The sequence below is a fragment of the Protopterus annectens genome, chromosome 9.part0 (genome assembly GCF_019279795.1).
Source record: "Protopterus annectens isolate FY-2018-M chromosome 9.part0, PAN1.0, whole genome shotgun sequence".
In the NCBI taxonomy this organism is placed as follows: domain Eukaryota; kingdom Metazoa; phylum Chordata; order Ceratodontiformes; family Protopteridae; genus Protopterus; species Protopterus annectens.
In genome coordinates this window covers 1,740,996,914-1,741,015,135 of record NC_056743.1, presented here as the reverse complement: position 1 = coordinate 1,741,015,135, position 18,222 = coordinate 1,740,996,914, and positions in this window count along the sequence as shown.

The following is an 18,222-nucleotide window of genomic DNA, read 5'->3' as shown; positions in this document are numbered from 1 at the left end:
TTAAAGCAGAAAGGATAGGGAGCAAAGTTATTTTAATTAACTAGTCTCAATATATATATATAAATATGCCTAAAAATAAACGGCCTCAAAAAACAGAGAAAAAGCACTCTAAACTAATTATAACTATCAAATAAGACAAGTGTCTCAAGTACCCAAGTCTAATCTAATAACTAATCACTAAAAAATTTTTTTTATATAGAAAAATATCAAAAATGTTTTCACAATACTGGCCAGAGCTGTTCGACGAACACCCAATCTGTTGCAGTGGCAAATGAGATCCGAAGGAGGCACGACTGCATCATGGGATAGGGAGTAGGCCACGAGCTGTTTGAAGACCTCAAGCTTTAGCATCTGGCCGAGTTGGAGCTGAATCCATTAGTAAGAATGAAGGCGAGATAGAACAACTTCACATTATGTTTCAGATCCTGTAACTCCTTGACTTTCTCCTGCAGGGACTTGAACAAATCAACTGCAGCAGAACCAAACAAAAGTACAGTTGTGTACACTTACCATAAATGTAGATGTTAGAGTGTATTCACTGTTGCAGTGATCACACTTGGGTTATCTGCCTGCAAGTAGCCCTCAGTTGGCCTGAATACCAGAGTCTTGGGATTTCTGCGTCGGATGCTGTTGCCTCTTTCATGACGTCAGGGGGTATAAAACATGCAGCTGATGCCATTACATCAGTTTTTCTTGCCCCAAATGTCAGGAGCCCCCAAAATAGAAAGCCAATAGATGGTGTGGAACACCTTCAGTAAAAAGTAAATACCATTGCCATAAGATATGGCCAAAAAAGAGGATAGGTAGAAAGTATAGATAAGTCAGGGGGCTGGAAGGAGGGTAACCAGGACTGCAACAGTGAATACACTTGAACATCTACAGTTATGGTAAGTGTACACAACTGTACTATGTTCTTCGTGTTTCACTGTTGCAGTCATCACACTTGGATTAATTCCCAAAGCTGAGGAAGGGTGGAGGCTGTCAAGAAGTATTAGGGCTGGCTAGCAGGACTTACACGACTGCTGTAGCAAATCCAGCTCTGGATTTAGAAAAGATAGGTAAGTGGTAATGCTTGGTGAAGGTGTGTACAGAACTCCAGGTTGCAGCTTCCAGGATGTCCCTGGTAGGGACGCCCCTGAGAAATGCTGTAGAGGGTGAGGTAGCCCTAGTGGAATGGGTTCTGATCCCTTGTGGGGTAGGTTTTCCATGGTATTTGTAGCAGAAATGGATGCAGTGTGCTATCCATTTGGAGATGGTTTGCTTTGAAATGGCCTTGCCCTCTGCCCCTGTAGCAAAGCTGACTAGCAGCTGGTCAGATTTTCTGAAAGGTTTAGTCCTGTTGAGGTAGAACCTAAGCTGTCTGTGCACATCCAAGGAGTGCAGGATCATTTCCCCTTTATTCTGAGGATTAGGAAAAAAGGTGGGTAAATGGATGGATTGGTTTAAAGCCACACTGGATACCATCATGGGCATAAATGATGGGTTAGTCCTGAGGGAAACCCTGTCCACATGGAAGATAATGAAGGGTTCCACAGCCATAAAGGCCTGCAATTCAGACACTCTTCTTGCTGAAGTGATGGCTAGAAATAAGGCTGTTTTAAAAGAGAGGAATTTTCACTCTGCTATAGCAGCAGGCTCAAAAAGGGGAAGCGTGACCTCCTCTAGTAAAAAGTTAAGGTTCCAGGCAGGAGTGGGAGCTCTCCTTGGGGGTCTTAAATTGTTAGCTCCTCTCAGGAACTGTTTCAGAGGGTGAGAAAAGAGGGGTGGGCTCAGTATTGTAATGAGCTGAGATGGCAGAAGCATGAATCTTAATTGAAGAGAAGGATAAGCCTTTGAGGAGCAGCTCTGCTAGATAATCTAGGATGTGAGGTAAGGTGGGCATAGTTGTGTCCTTTCCCAGAGACTGGCACCAAGAACAATATCTTTTCCACTTTTCTGAATAGGACTTTCTGATACTACGCCTCCTGGCCTCAAGGCATCCAGCACCTGTTTGCTGAGGGTTGCTGCAGATATATTCAGGGAATAAGCCAGGCTGCTAGGTTCAGGGTTTGCAGCTGATGATGCAAAATCTGGACCTCTTGCTGGGACAGCAGAAAGGGGGTCTGAAGCAGGTGCCATGGTGACACTACTATCAGACTACGTAAAAGCGGGTACCAGTGTTGACGTGGCCAGTCCGGTGCAATCAGGATTGTCCTTGGCCTGTCCTGTTTGATCTTGAGTAGTACTTTTGAGAGGAGGGCCAGAGGGGAGAGATTTTCCCATGTAATGGAAAGGGCATCCACTTTCCATGCTTGGCTGTGGGGAGTTTTGGTGCAAAATATGCTCAGTTGATGGTTTTGGGGGGAAGCAAAGAGGTCCACCTCTGGTGTTCCCCACCTGTGGATTAGAAGCTTGAATGAGTTAGGGTCCAGTTTCCACTCGAGTGGGTCCATTAGATTTCTGCTTAAATCGTCTGCCAGTGAATTTTCTTTGCTTGGCAGGAATTGAGCTTGCAGGTGCATTTGATTGCTCAAGGCTATGTTCCTCAGATCCATAGTTAACCAGCAGAGTGGGTAGGAATGAGTTCCCCCATGCTTGTTTATGTACCACATAACTGCGATGTTATCTGTCTTTATCAAGAGTTGTCCTGGAAGAATAAGGTATTTGAAGGCTGTCAGTGCATTCTGTACAGCTAACATTTCTTTTTGATTGATATGCAGGAGCATTTGTCCTGGGCTCCATTTACCTTGAATGTATTTGTCTGCCATGTAAGCCTCCCATGCATAGTCTGATGCATTTGTTGTCAGGGTTTGGGCGGCGGGTGTTGAGTGAAAGGGAGTCCCTCGTTGTGGTAGCAGGCCTCTGCCCACCAAAGGAACTCTGTCCTTAGGCAAGGAATGATAGGAATTCACTGTTTCCAGGTCCGGAGAATGTTGACACCAGAGACCTTTTAAGTACCACTGAAGTTTCCTCATATGCAGTCTTGCATATGGAATTAGGAGAATGCATGAGGCCATGAACCCTAGGGCTTGCAGTATTTTTCTTGCAGATAGCTGGGTTTAGGTGGCCAGTAGTTTGAAGTAATTTGTCAAATAAACCTGCTTTTCTGGAGTGAGGAATGCCATCTGGGAAGTTGTGTTCAAGCTTGCTCCCAGGAATACAATTTTTTGGCTGGGTACCACATGTGATTTCTTTTTGTTGATGGTATACCCCAGAGAAGTTAGGAGTCTCTTTACAAATATCAGGTGCTGTAGTAGCAGTTCCTGACTCTCTGCCTGAATCAGGCAATCGTCCAAGTATGGGTAAATTTGATTTTTTTCTCTGCCTGCAGTAAGCAATAGCTGGAGCCAGGCACTTTGTGAAACTCTGGGTGCAGTAGATAAGCCAAAGGGAAGTGCAGAGAACTGATAGTGCATAGATCCTGCCCTGAAATGTAGATATTTCCTGCAAGATTCCCTTATAGGGATGTGCAGATAAGCTTCTTTTAAGTCTAGGGTGACCAGCCAGGAGTCCTTGGCTAGCATAGGAAGCAGCTGTTGGAGTGTAAGCATTTTGAATTTTGGTACCACCAGGAAGGTGTTGAGAAATTGACAGATCCAGGATAGGGCGCCAAGAGTTTTCTTTTCTGGGCACCAGAAACAGTCTGGAGTAGAAACTCTATCCCCTTTGCTCTATTGGAAGAGGTTGAATAGCCCTGATACTGAGAAGAGAAAGTACTTGCTTTTGTGCCTCTGCCCACTGGTTTGGGGGAAGGTCTGGCAATCCACTTGGGGTTGGCAGACAGTGGAAGTAGAATCTATATCCCTGGGATACAGTGTTTAAGACCCATCTGTCCTGGGCAATGTACTCCCAGTTTTTTGCATGCAGGGCGAGTTTTCCTCTTAGGGATGCAAGTATTTTGGTATGGCTGGGAAGTGTGAAGAACAAGTCATTGTGAACTTTTTCCATAAGAGGGTGGCTTACCACTCCCTGTTTTTGAGGTGGGAGCACTCCATTGTTTAGATCTGTGCATACCCTCTGAGTTTGTAGTCTTGGAGGTCTGTTGCCTCTGGGTTTGGACTGAGACGGTCTGGGAAGGACTGGAAACGACCATTTCTTAGAAGGTCAATGCCTACTGAATCTAGGTGGCTGTACCTGTAGGAAATCTTTAAAGAGTTTGCAAAGATTTAGCTTTTTCCTCCATCTTTTTAAGAACTTCTTCTGCTTTTGCGCCAAACAAACGTTATTGGTGTAATGGAGCATCTAGTAGTTTTGCTTTGACATGGTCTGGCAAGATTTGTTCCTTCAGCCAAGCATGCCTTCTCAAAACAGACCCAGTGACAGCAGCCCTGTAAGATACTTCTAAGGCATCAAAACCACACTGCAAGGTATGTTTTCCAACTTAGCTTGCAGAAAGCATTAACTCTTGTAAATCTTTATTTTCTGCACAATCAGGAATCAATATCATTTTTTGTTTAATTAGTTCCACAATATGCTGCTGATACTTCAACATGTGAAACTGGCAAGAGTTGCCAAGGTATATACCTTCTTCCCCCATCTGTCTAAAGCCCTAGAATCCCTGTCCAAAGGGGTAGGGTTTTTGGCTGTAGTAGCCATAATACTTTTAGGTCCCTGGGAAATGGTCTCTGGATCTGCAGTGGGATTTTTGAAAAGAAATTTGTGAGAGTCAGGTACTCTGTAGTACCTGTCAGGCTTTCTAGGAGCTGGTGGCAAAGAATCAGGGGGTAAGACAGGATTCCATGAAGACATCATCTACAATTTCCAGAACTGGGGGGATATACCTAGGGGCCTGTGCTGAGGCAAGTTTAAAAATTCCCCAAGTTTCTTTTTGGACTGTGGTTAGTCCTGGCACTCCCAGCGGAAATGCTCTCTGAGGGTATGCAGGGTTTCACTGAAAGAAAAGTTCTCTGGTGGGGGGGTGGGGGGTGGCAGAGGGAATGGAATCCTCTGCATCTGAATCCTCACAGGTAGACAAGGGTATGTCCTGGTAATCAGAGGGGTCAGAGTCATAGGACTCCTGATCTGTAGAATCAGAAGGAAAATCAATTCTTTGTCTTTTAGAGGGGGAAGGCTGACTTCCCCTAATTAAAGTAATAAGGTCTTCAGCCATCCTAAGCATTTGCTTCTGTGGCATGGGAGCTTGAGAATGCAATGGTCATCGGTTTTCTAGGCATAGTGCAAACTCTGGGCCTGAGAAATTGGGTAGTTTTCGTCACAAACAAAGTTGTCGGTTTAATACGAACATTGGAAGGTCTGAATACACCCTCAGAAGGTGGTGCTTGCACAGCGGCTCTGGACCCATTCAAGGTAGAGACATCCATAGGTTCCATAGATGAAGAAGCATCTCGTGGCATACCTGATTCCGAATGTGTCTCAGTAGAGGTCTGCTAATCTGTAGAAGCGGGCATCAGGGGCTGCGAAAGCACCTCACTGAGTACCGGCTGACTGGCGACTAGCTTAATGGAAGCATCGTCGGCAGTTTTGGACCTATACGGTTTGTCTCTGTCTTTATCCTTACGTTTTTTCAGAAGATCGGTAGTTGGATGGCTTATCAAAGCCATTTTGTTATATGGTGAATGAGAGCAAAAGAATTTAACAACAAAAATAGCCCAACGACGAATAGTTCGGGCGTTGAACAGGGCACAAAACCGACAGCGAGGAAAGTTGTGGTCTGGGCCTAAACAGGTGACGCAGTAAGAATAAAAATCTCTGTGAAGCATTTGCTTTCCACAGGTAAGACAACTGTTAACTTTTTCTGACATTGGTTAGAGCACAACAGGGTACTTGGCTTTAGAAGACTTCAGGTTTGAAACTCGAATAACGAATATTTCAGGTTGCGGTTGACCGGCACTTGCGAACTGCGTCTGGCTCCGCTCAGCAAGAAAAGCTGATGTAATGGCGTCGGCTGCATGTTTTATACCTGACGTCATGGAAGAGGTGACAGCATCCGAAGCAGAAATCCCAAGACTCTGGTATTCAGGCCGACTGAGGGTTACCTGCAGGCAGATAACCCAAGTGTGATGACTGCAACAGTGAAACACGAAGAACATCAATTGGTGTCCAGAGGAGCATCCAGTAACAGCCTTAATATCATAAGGCAGAGGTTGAAGCCATAGCCAGAAATATCTCCTTAACACAGAGCCAGAAGCAGCAGCCCTAGAAGAAGCATCTGCTGCATCATAACTACATTTAATGGAATGTCAATCTACCTGGGAAGAAGCCCCTAACAGAGACAAGGCAGAAGTCTTTCCCTCAAAATCAGGAAGGTCAGAAATAAACTGGTAAGCCTGAGAAAGGAGAATCAAAACATATCTAGTCATATGACACTGATAATTAACAGCCTGAAAGGCTAGGGGGCTGAAGTAGAAATCTTTTAACCCGGCTTTTCCATAGTCCTGCTGTCTTTATCAGAAGGAAGAATTTTGCTAGAAGACAGTCATTTAGAAAGCTTTCAGAAACCACCAAGGAGTCAGCAGATGGACACTAAGAATTTGCAGTCATCCGGCACTTTATGAAACCTATCAGTTTTTTATGAGCAGGGGGCTGAGAATCTGGGGCCTGAGATGCAGAAGAAAAGGCAACCAAAACAGGAGGAACAGAAGAGAGTCTAGGAGATTCCATTTGAAGGGGCTCATATCATCTCCTCTGCACTTCAGAAACTTGGGAACAATCCCATTTAAAGAATTCCATCACCCTGCCAATGGTAATCCCAAAAGAAATCTACTCAAAAGGAGATTCAGGACTAGCAGACTCCTCTTCCTCAGAAGCATTATCCAAAGGGGAACGAATGTGGGTATAAAAGGGAAGGGATTTCTCATCAGAATCTTCTTCCTCTTCAGAGGAATCCTGATCCCTAGAACTTTTGAGATGGGAAGATGACTAAGGAGGAGCCAGGACTGAGACCCCCTGAGGAAGCTTCAAGGTCATAAAAGCATTGAACAAACCCTATGTAAACGTCTGCCATTCACTTTGAGGGTCTTTGGGAGTAGAAGAAATAGGTGTCTTCTGCTTTTTTAAAGGGATGCCCACCTTATGAAAAGTCGAAGGCTCCGATGCCAGCCTACACTCAATAATCATAGTCAGGACTTCCTCCCTAACCAGTATCTGAGGAACTCCACTAAGCCCTTCGGTGATCAGCCACGGTTCCCCCTGAGCATCTGAAGCAGACATCTGCAAGGCCACCAAGGATGTGCGAAAAGCCAGACCCATGTCGGCTTCTGAATCAGTTGCGGCAGAGGAATCCAGCCCAGAAACCGAATGGTCCTCCTTGCTTTCACCAGCTTCAAGAGAAACATCTGGTGGAGGAAGCACAGTCGAAGACCCCGACCTGACTTTTTGGTCTTCTTCGAGGAAGACTGATCCTCAGGCTGAGAAGTACCCTCCACAGTGTCTTTCGCTACCAGCTTTAGACACTGGTTTTCAAGACAAATGGCGAGACAGGAAAAATGACTACGTAAAGTCTTTGGAACAAAAGCCTGACAAACAGTACAGGGTGTATGGTCGTGAGAAGCTCCTAAACAAAACAAGCATTGCTTGTGATGGTCTTTATGGGAATATATTCCCATACTGGCATTTACCCTTTCTGGATGACATGAAACTCCACACCACCACAAATGCTACAAACAAAAAGGATAAGTCAAAAAAACACAAAGGGGCACTTATCTGAATAGCTAGGTAACCACAAATGACTCTGGTGATAAGACCAATGCTCAAAGATGGTGTTCAGACTGGCGGCAAACAAGGTCTTAGGATGATGCATCTGGACATCATCTTTATGCCCTACACCTTGTGCAGGGAGCATATGTGTGACGTATGGCGCATCAAAAACAACCTAAAGGTTTTGGTATACTGGCTGGATGTTGGGCCACCTTTGACAGGGGATCCCTCATGTTAAAAATACTGCAACAGTGAAATGGAAGGACATCAGATGAATTATAGGGTGGTTTGGATCACTCTAAGAGCAGCATAGAGCAATCAATCAGAGGGTAAAGGAGTGTCAGGCAGAATGATGACGCATTTTATTTTTAAGTGCTTAACATTTAATGTCACAGTTAAGGAACAACACATACCGGGCACTGATACCTCATCAGCAGATTCTCTTTCTTGTTTACAGTGGTTTGGTTCAAGATGCTGGCTCCAAATGCAAAACCTACCCTGGATTGAGTGCCAGATCACATGTGGGGCTTATGGACAGATGAAAATGGTGGCTAAGGTGAATTGCACTCAGTGGAAGGACAAGGGCAAGGTATAATAAATGCATACAGCAATTGTTGCAGAGTAGATTATCAAAGGGCTGGGAACCAGCATGGCCAGTTCCACATCACCAAATGTAGGACTTATATTTTGGTAATGAGAGAAAGGGGTTGGAGTTTGGTGATAGCAAGAAGTGCATGGTTTACTATTATTTCACCAAATTAAACAGCAGCGAATTTCTACTAATTCAAAACAAAATCACAAAATTTATAATGTTGAACACAAATAAAGTCGAACTCAGAAGTGGTGAATGTTCGAATCGAACATTCACCACACTTCCAGGAACAGTGTTACTGTGACTTGTACAGTAAAAAAAAAAGTGTTTGCGGGGGGGCAAGCCCCCCTGTGTCCTCCACACCCCCTGCTACTTAAATATACAAACGTCGGGATCGCACTACAGTGAGGGAAAGGGTACATTTCCTGATCCTCACTACAGTGCGATCTGCACCACAATGTTGAACCTTACAACAGTGAATGCTGTACTGCATTCACTGTTGTAAGGTTCGAAATTGTGGCATTCGTTTTTTTGTTGTGCGAAACAGCACTTTCACATAAACGTAAACTGCATGAAGTGCGATCGACAAAATGATGTACAGCTGAAGTGCATTATCAGCTTTGAATTGTTTTCACCAGGCTCTAGGGTAAAGGGACTTAACTAATTCATTTCAAGTATGGTCAATGTTTAAAGGCTGGGGGAGGTAAAAGTCTAAGATTCAAGACTAGAGGTACCCCATAGGGCCAACAGTTCTACGTAAACTATGGTTTGCCATTTTAGTAGTTTGCAGTTTTTCATATAAAGTAGCATTATTTAGGGTTGGCTTTTTGTGGGGAATTTAGATGGTCAGAAATTGTTCAACTGAGCAAGAAGAAAGGCCAGTGGACGGTTTTACCTTTGGCACATGCACATTTGTCTGGAGAAAACATTTGGGTTTATGTGGCTAAATCCAAAATAGATCAAGAAGGGAATGGTGAGTGAGTAAGAGTTGTTACCCTGAAGCATGTTGGAGTACCGTAACTACAGGGGTATGTTGGAGTACCGTAACTACAGGGGTATTTTAGACAGTTCATTCTTTTATCATCAGCAAGGGGATCCTCTTACACAGTATTAGGTGAGTTCAGGCTTATGGGAGGGTTAAGTTGTGTGGCTTAGTCACAGAAAGACATACCAGACTGACATTAAAAAGCTGGGCAGGTGGAAGTCCAATGCATATAAAAGCTACGTGAGGTGTAAGCGTCTTTAACTCTTGTTTTGTGCATCTCAGCCTACACATCATTGGATTGAAAGTACATTTGGATAGTGGGTCATTCATTTATCTGGAGGCTTCATCACTGGGTCCATGGCAGGATGGACTCATCCTTCTGAAGGTGGAATCAAGATTCTTATGAGGCAGTCTGGTTTGGAGCATCAGGCATGCAATGGCATCAGGGTCAGGGCAGTATTGTAACAAGCGGCCAGAATGGGAAAATCTCCTACAGCCACTGTTACATTTAGGGGGTAATGATATTTGCCAGCTTCCAATAAAGGATTTGATTGGTTTGACTGTGCAGGAGGTAAATTATATGTATGACTGCTGGCAGCAGGCTATTGTTTGCTGATCAGAAGTGGTACAGAGAAGAAGGGGAGGGGGGCTAGGTGCTTTGAAACAGTGTAGAGGATGATGCGGAGAATTAATACTATGGATAGGTTGTTACAGAACGTTAGTGGGCTGGACATTTCTCACCCTGGCATTCGGGTCGGGTGGCCAGACAGGTATGATGGAGATGGGATTAATTTGTCAGAAGATGGTACACAGGTTTTCTACACAAAATTACAAGCAGGTTTACCACAGAAGGGCCTACACAAAGTAATATGAGATGTGCTTGGCAGAAGGGAAGAATATTCCTCCTTTCTGTGTTGAAACACAGAAAGGCCAAGGTAAGTGGGGGGGTCTCAAGACACTCTAGCTGGATCTTCCACAGGCCAGACAGCCCCAAGCGATTGTTGCCAGGGGACTTAGCCTGGCAATGACTCCTTGGCTGGATGTAAGGCGGCCAGGAGGAATTGAGAAAAATTGCACTGTGGGTAAGATTAATCAGAAGGACCGGATACAGACAGTGCCGTCTGTTGCTCCGTCATGTTTAGGGCACTGCTATGAAGTAAAGAAATGGACTCCCTGAAATTTCTGCCTTACACATATCTCAAAACAATTGGCTTCAATCAGTAAGAGTCATTTCCAGTAACTGGCAATAAACACATGGCTGCAGCCATTTAATCCACCTGATGATGCCTTTGTATTTTTATTAAATATAACAGTGATGTGATGCAAAATGATGATGTGATACCAAATTATTTACAGTGTGTTGAACTGGTTATATAAATATGGTTCATGAGTTAACATCCTGTGGTGTATCAATGTTTATGGGTAAGGTGGATTATGAATAATGATTTGCTAGTTTTAGTAAAGGGAAGGTAGAGTTGTAACAATCTCTGACAACAATGGCTAACTAGTCAGGTTGCAGCAAGCCATCATTTACCCGAGGCAGGTCAGCTCAGACTCAGGTTTCAGAGGGGGAGGGGGAAAGTGGAGGAACAGGTAGGGACAGGATAGGTCAGGAGGGTTAGGGTGGGATGAGCTGTTCTGGGATAGTATTGAAAACGCTGGGAACAAAGCAAATCAGCCTTTTTGACCTCTTCTTGGAAGCTTTCCCCACCCAACCCACCCCCTTGTAAAAGAAGAAGTTGGCAGTCACATTAAGGTCAGTTGAAAGGTAGTTAAGGTACCTGGTGACCTACAAAGGTGATCTCATTAGGGGGTTCAGAAGGAATTTCTTGATTTTTACCACTGGGTTTTTTCAGGTTTTCTCCTCCTGTCTGGGTGAGATAGACAGGTTAGGCTAGGTTGTTGCAGTCATGTAAACGGAAGGTGGGAAAGGTAACGGAGGCCACGGTAAATTGGGTGGGGGGGGTCTCAGGACTCTATCTGGACCCTCCACAGGCCAGACAGCCCCACAGGATTGTTACTAGGGGGCATATCAGCCCAGGAATGGCTCTTTGGCAGGTTGTAAGGCAGCCCTGAGGAACTGAGAAAAAGTGTTATGCTATGGGTAAGATTAATCGGAAGGGCCAGATATCAACAGTGCTGTCTGCTGCTTTGTAGTGTTTGGGGCACTGCAATGAAGTAAAGAAATGGCCTCCCTGAAATTCCTACCTTGCGCATATCTCAGAATAATTGGCTTCAATCAGTAATAGTAACAGTAGTAGTAGATTGGTAGTAAAGTACAGTTGTGTACACTTACCATAAATGTAGATGTTGAGTGTATTCACTGTTGCAGTCATTACATTTGGGTAATCTGCTGGCAGTTTGTCCTCAGTCGGCCTGATTAACAAAGTCTTGGGTCCTGAGTCGGTTGCTGTCGCTTCTTCCATGACGTCAGGGGTATAAAACATGCAGCCAACACCATTACATCAGTTTTTCTTGCCCCAGATGTCAGGTTCCCCCCAAATGGGGAGCAAAAAAAAAAAAAAAAAAAAATATATATATATATATATATATATATATATATATATAAAAATTAAAAAAATGTATACCTCCAAACAAAAGCAAATACACCAAAAAGGCTTTTAAGCATTGTAAAAGAAATGAGAGGTATAGTAATAGAGAAACAGAGGGTTGGAGGGTGGGTAACAAGGACTGCAACAGTGAATTACACTCGCACATCTACATTTATGGTAAGTGTACACAACTGTACTATGTTCTTCGTGTTTCACTGTTGCAGTCTTTACATTTGGGTAGAATCCCAAAGCTATGGTTGGGAGGATGCAATTATACAGCATTAAGAGCAGCTATAAGGCCCTGCAGGACAGCAGTGGCAAAGCCAGCTCTGGATTTAGAGAAGAGAGGAAAATGGTAATGTTTGGTGAACGTATGAACTGAGCTGCAGGTAGCAGCTTCTAGAATGTCTCTGGTAGGAACCCCTCCGATGCAGCCCTGGTGGAATGAGATCTGATCCCCTTGGGGACAGGTTTACCATGGTGCATACAGCAGAAACGAATACAATGGCTTATCCATTTTGAAATAGTCTGCTTTGAAATAGCCTTTCCCTCTGCCCCTGCAGCAAATGCCACCAGAAACTGCTCAGATTTTCTTAGAGATTTTGTCCTGTTTAAGTAGAATCTTAGTTGTCTGTGTACATCCAATGAATGCAGAATCCGCTCACCCTTGTTCCGTGGATTTGGACAGAAGGTTGGCAGATGAATGGTCTGATTAAGAGCCACACTAGATACCACTTTAGGCATAAAGGATTGATTTGTCCTAAGAGCCACCCTGTCTGGGTAAAAAATAATAAAAGGCTCCACTGCCATAAGAGCCTGTAGTTTCATAGGTTGGTACTAGGCTATCAGCCCCAGGGCCTATACAAGCCAAGCCATAACAATTCCCTGGCTATTTCTTCCCACACTATTTACTTCCCTGGACCAGATGCAGGGCGACTGACGTGATCCCTGGGGTGAATTTCCTTTCTCCCATCCAATCGTCAAGGTTCCTTTTGAAGAGGGCCAAAGAGGCACTCTGCTTGACATGTATGGGCAATCTATTCCAGAGTCTGGGGAGTCTCTGGGTCAGGAACCTATCCCTCCAGCAGGTTTTGTTTATTGTGATGACAAGGTTTAGATCCCTGGAGCATGTGGCTCTGAGGGATTGGGATTTCTTTAAGTGTAGCATGTCTAACAGCTCTGGGTTTGACATGGCCTTGTATGTTAAGCAGAGATCGCCTCTGAGTAGACGATATGAGACAGAGTATAGCTGGACGTTTTTAAGGCAGTCAGCGTAGGGCATCTGCTTTAGGCCTGTGATTCTTTTAGTGAGGTATTTCTGTGGCCTTTCCAGTTATTGCAGACGTCTTGAGAGGTACATACCAAACGGGGCATTGTATTCTATAATGGGTCTAATGAGGGATGAGTACAGTGGGACAATGACCACCTTTTTTCTGGATGAAAAGCCCTTAGTGATGAGGTGTGCCACATAGAAGGATTTCCTGACTGTTGTGGCGATGTGGTTATCAAAGGTGAGACCACTGTCCAGCTGTGTCCCTAAGTCTCTTATCACACTTTCGGAGTTTAGTGTACTGCCACCTATATGGTAATTCATAGGTACATGTTTTTTCCCAAAGGGGATAACTATACATTACTTGGCACTGAGCTTGAGCCCATGGCTCTAGCACCAAGCATCTGTTTCTGTAAGGCCCTTTTGTACAGTATCCACATCATTTGGGGATTCAATAATGGCGCCCAGTTTGCAGTCATTTGTGAACTTTGTTAGCCAGAGTCCCTTAGTGTTCGCCTGTACTTCAGAGAAGTAGATGCCAAACAAGAGCGGTCCAAGGACTGAACCCTGAGGTACTCCACTTGTCACTTGTCTGGAGCTGGATTTGGAGTCGGCTACTTTTACAGTGTGGGTTCTATCAGTAAGCCAGTTAGCAACATATTGGGTGATGTAGGGATTAATGCCCAGCTTAGTAAGTTTATCTATGATTCCAGAATGGGGGATGGTGTCAAAAGCCTTGGCAAGGTCTAGATAGGCTGTGTGGACCACCTTACCCTTGTCCATGGCTCTGGAGACTGATTCGAAGAAGTCAATCAGGTTCAGGAGACAAGATCGGCCCTTCACGAACCCATACTGGGTGGGGTCCAGTGTTTGAAGGTTGCCAATGTCTTTCTTTATAAGTTCCATGATAATACGCTCCATGGCCTTGCAGATAAGGCTCATCAGACTGATGGGACGGTAGTTTCTAGGATCCAAGGGGGATCCCCATTGTGGAGTGGGATAACTGTAGCTCTGCGCCACTCAGTGGGCATGATACCAGAGGTGAGGCTATGATTAAACATGACACTTAGGTGAGGTGCCACTTCATATTGTAGTTCATGTAGTACACAGCTTGGGATGTCATCTGGTCCCATGGATGTATTCTTAGCTTTGGAGAGTGCATTTTTTACCTGTGTGGCCATTATTACTGGAATTTGGCAATCTTCCGGTATTGAGATGGGCCATTTAGGGGGTGAGAGGGGGGTGAATTTGGCACTGAATCGATCTGCCAGGATATTGGCAATATCCTTGGGATCAGTATATTTAATGCCATTCTGTTTTAGCTCAGAGCAGATCTGAGCATTGCCATTTAGATTCTTGACATAGTTATAGAATACCTTGTGCTTGTCTTTGGAATCTTTGGCAATTTTATTTTCGTAACTAGCTTTGGAGGATTTTATGAGGGATCTCAGTTTCTTACTGAGGCTGGTAAGGGAGTTTTTTGCATCCTGGGATTTTCCTCTTTTCTGCAACAGTTTCTTCCTTTTGTTGTAAAGTTTGTTTATGGCAGGGGACCACCAGATTAGCTTCCTTTTTTTGGATGAGAGCATCTTGGTTCTATTTGGGATGGCATGATTCATGCATGAGTGGATGTGCTCGTACAGTGCCTTAGTGTAGGATTCAGCAGTTGAACTTTCAGTTCCCGTCTGCATGGGTGTCATGAAGTTTGTCACTTCTGACTTGAGTAGCATGAAGTTGGGCTTTGGAGAAGTTTTTTATGGAGGTTTCCTTACTGGGGGTTGGGGGTGGGATGTGGATGTTAAGGGTGATTAGCTTATGGTCAGACTTGACTAACAAGGGGGAGACCATAGGTGTGGAAGCATCGATTTCCCATGTTGGTAATGACCAGGTCTAAGATATTGGAGCCCCTGGTGGGACTATGGATTAGTTGATCCAGGGCGTTGGAATTTATGAATTCCAAGAACAGTTGGGCAAAAGTGTTGGTACATGAGTAGTTTTCCCAGTTAATGGCAGGGTAGTTAAAATCACCCAGTATTAGGGTGTTTGGTTCTATCTTAATATTTTCCAGTATATTTAAAAAGGTGTAGCGAGAATCTTGGGGTATGGTGGGGGGATCTGTAGCAAGCTACAATTTGGATTGCAGTCTTACCTAGTGTTAGTTGCACCTGGAGAATTTCAGACGTATTGTGTTGGGCATCTAGCCTGGTGGTGTGAATATCCTTGGGGAATACTGACACTCCTCCACCTTTAGTGTTTCGGTCCTGGTTTGGTGGCCGAAAAGTCTAGTATGAGTTGTAGTCTGGTATTACAGTGGTGCTCTCCGGAGCCTTAAACCAGGTCTCAGTTACTGCACAGATATCTGTGTTCTCCATTTTTAGGAGTGCCTCGAGAGAGTGCATTTTGTGGTTTAGACTTCTAGCATTGAGTATCATTACCTTCAGATTTTGCATGCTTGTACTTATTACAGTGGTGGTTTTGTCCTTTGAACTAAAAGGCACTATAGGGGTGGCAAGAGCCTTAGCCAGTAAGTAGTTCTGAAATCCTTCTAGCTGAAGTGACTGCTAAAAGAAAAGCTGTCTTCCAAGAGAGAAATTTTAGGTCTGCAGTAGCAGCTGGCTCAAAAGGAGGTAGAGTGAGTTTTTCCAACACAAACTTGAGGTCCCATGCAGGAGTTGGTGCTCTCCTGGGAGGTTTTAATTTTTTGGCCCCTCTGAGGTACTGCTTTAGCACAGGATGAGAAAAGAGGGGAGGCTCTGTGTTGTAATGAGCTGAAATGGCAGAGGCATGGATTTTTTTGTGGAAGAAAAAGATAGGCCCTTGTGAAGCATCTCAGTTAAATATTGCAGAATCGGAGGAATATTGGGCATTGCTGTGCTTATTCCTTGTGCTTGGTTCCAGGCACAGAATCTTTTCCATTTGTCAGCATAAGATTTTCTAGTACTAGGCCTTCTAGCCTTCAAAATGACATCCATCATAGGTTTGCTGAGAGATATAACTGGTGAAATTAGTTGATTAGTTATGCTGCAAGATTTAGAGTTTGGAGCTGAGTGTGCAGGATTTGATAGTTCTGCTGAGACAGTAGGTAAGGTGTCTGAGGCAGGTACCACGGAGGAAGGTGCGACATATTGCGCAAGAGCGGGTACTAGTGTGGCGAGGCCAGTCTGGAGCAATCAGAATCATTTTTGTTTTTTCCTGTCTGACTTTTAGTAAGACCTTGGAGAGCAGAAGCAGAGGGGAAGGCATAGACTGATAGGTTTTTCCAGCTGAAGGATAGAGCATCCACTTTCCAAGCTGTTTTGTGATGAATTCTTGTGCAGAATTTGTCCAACTGATAGTTTTGGGGTGAGGCAAAAAGATCTATGTCTGGGCTCCCCCATTTGCATGTCAACATGCTGAAGATTTGTGGATCCAGTTTCCATTTGTGTGAGTCCATAAGATTTCTGCTTAGTTCGTCTGCCAGAGTATTTTGCTTTCCTGGCAGGAATTGAGCTTGTAGATGTATTTGATAAGTCAAGGCCATGTTCCACAATGCCATGGCTAGTCTGCAAAGGGGGTAGGAATGGGTACCCCCCTGCTTGTTTATGTACCACATGACTGTGGTGTTGTCTGTCTTTATCAGTAGCTGTCCTGGATGAAGATAGGCCTTGAAGGCTGTCTGAGCTTGCTGTACAGCTACCATCTTTTTCTGGTTAATATGTAGGTGCATTTGATTTGGGATCCATTGGCCCTGAATGCATCTCCCTGCCAGATGTGCCCCCCAAGCATAATCTGATGTGTCTGTAGTCAGGGTTTGGGTGACAGGGAGTGGAATGAATGACAGTCCCTTGTTTTGATGGCAGGCCTCTGCCCACCATAGGAACTCTTGCTGCAAGCAAGGAATGATAGGAATTATTGTTTCCAGACTGTGACAATGTTAACTCCATAAGCTTTTTAGGTACCAGTGAAGTTTCCTCATATGCAGTCTTGCGTATGGAATTAAGAATGCAGGAAACCATGAACCCCAAGGCCTGCAGAATTTGTCTTGCAGATAGCTGGGTTTTTGTGGCTATCTGATTGAAGTAAGTCATCAATTGAATTTGTTTTTCTGGCATAAGGTAAGTCATCTGGGCAGTTGTATTCAAGCTTGCACCCAGGAATGTAATTATTTGAGAGGGTACCAGTTGTGATTTCTTTTCGTTTATGGTGTACCCTAGACAAGTTAGAAGTCTTTTTACAAATGCCAGATGTTTTAGAAGAGTGTCCTTGTTTTCTGCCTGAATTAGACAATTGTCCAGGTATGGATAAATTTGAATACTTCTTTGCCTGCAAAATGCAATTACTGATGCCAGGCACTTTGTGAAGACCATGGGTGCAGTAGATAAGCCAAAGGGCAGTGCTTTGAAGTGGAGGTATCTTCTGCAAGATTCCCTCATTGGGATATGCAGGTAAGCCTCTTTTAAGTCTAGAGTTACCAACCAGGCATCCTTGCCTAGCATAGGTAGTAACTGTTTTAGAGTCAGCATCTTGAATTTTGGAATGTCCAGAAATGTATTTAGAATGGATAAGTCCAGAATTGGACGCCATGAATTGTCTTTTCTGGGTACCAGGTAAAGTCTTGAATAAAAACCTTGTCCCTTTTCCTTGTCTGGTACTGGTTGAATAACTCCCATATTCATGAGGGATATAACTTGTTTCTAGGCCTCTGCCCACTGATTTGGAGGCAGATCTGGCCATCCGTTTGGGAGTGGCAACGTGTGGAAATGAAATCTGTATCCCTGTGATACTATACTTAAAACCCACTTGTCCTGGGTAATCAGTTGCCAGTTTCGTGCATGAAGTGCCAGTTTTCCCCCCAAAGGGGAGGCCAAAAGATAAGTGCTTGGTGATTGCAGTGGAAAGTCATTGAGACTGTTTACCTTAGGAAGGTGCCTTGTTACTTCCAGATTTGGAGGTGGAGGCACCCCATTGCTTTGTTCTATAAGTTCCTTGTGGAATGTCTGGGTTTGACCTGAGTGGCTCTGGTGGGTACTGGAAAGGACCAGTTCTTAGTAGGCCAATGCCTACTGAACCTGGGTGGCTACACTTGTAGGAAATCTTTTACAGTTTGTATAGATTTAGCTTTATCTTCCATTTTTTTCAAAACTTCTTCTGCCTTATTACCAAACAGCCTGTCCTGTTGTAAAGGAGCATCCCATAATTTTGCTTTAAC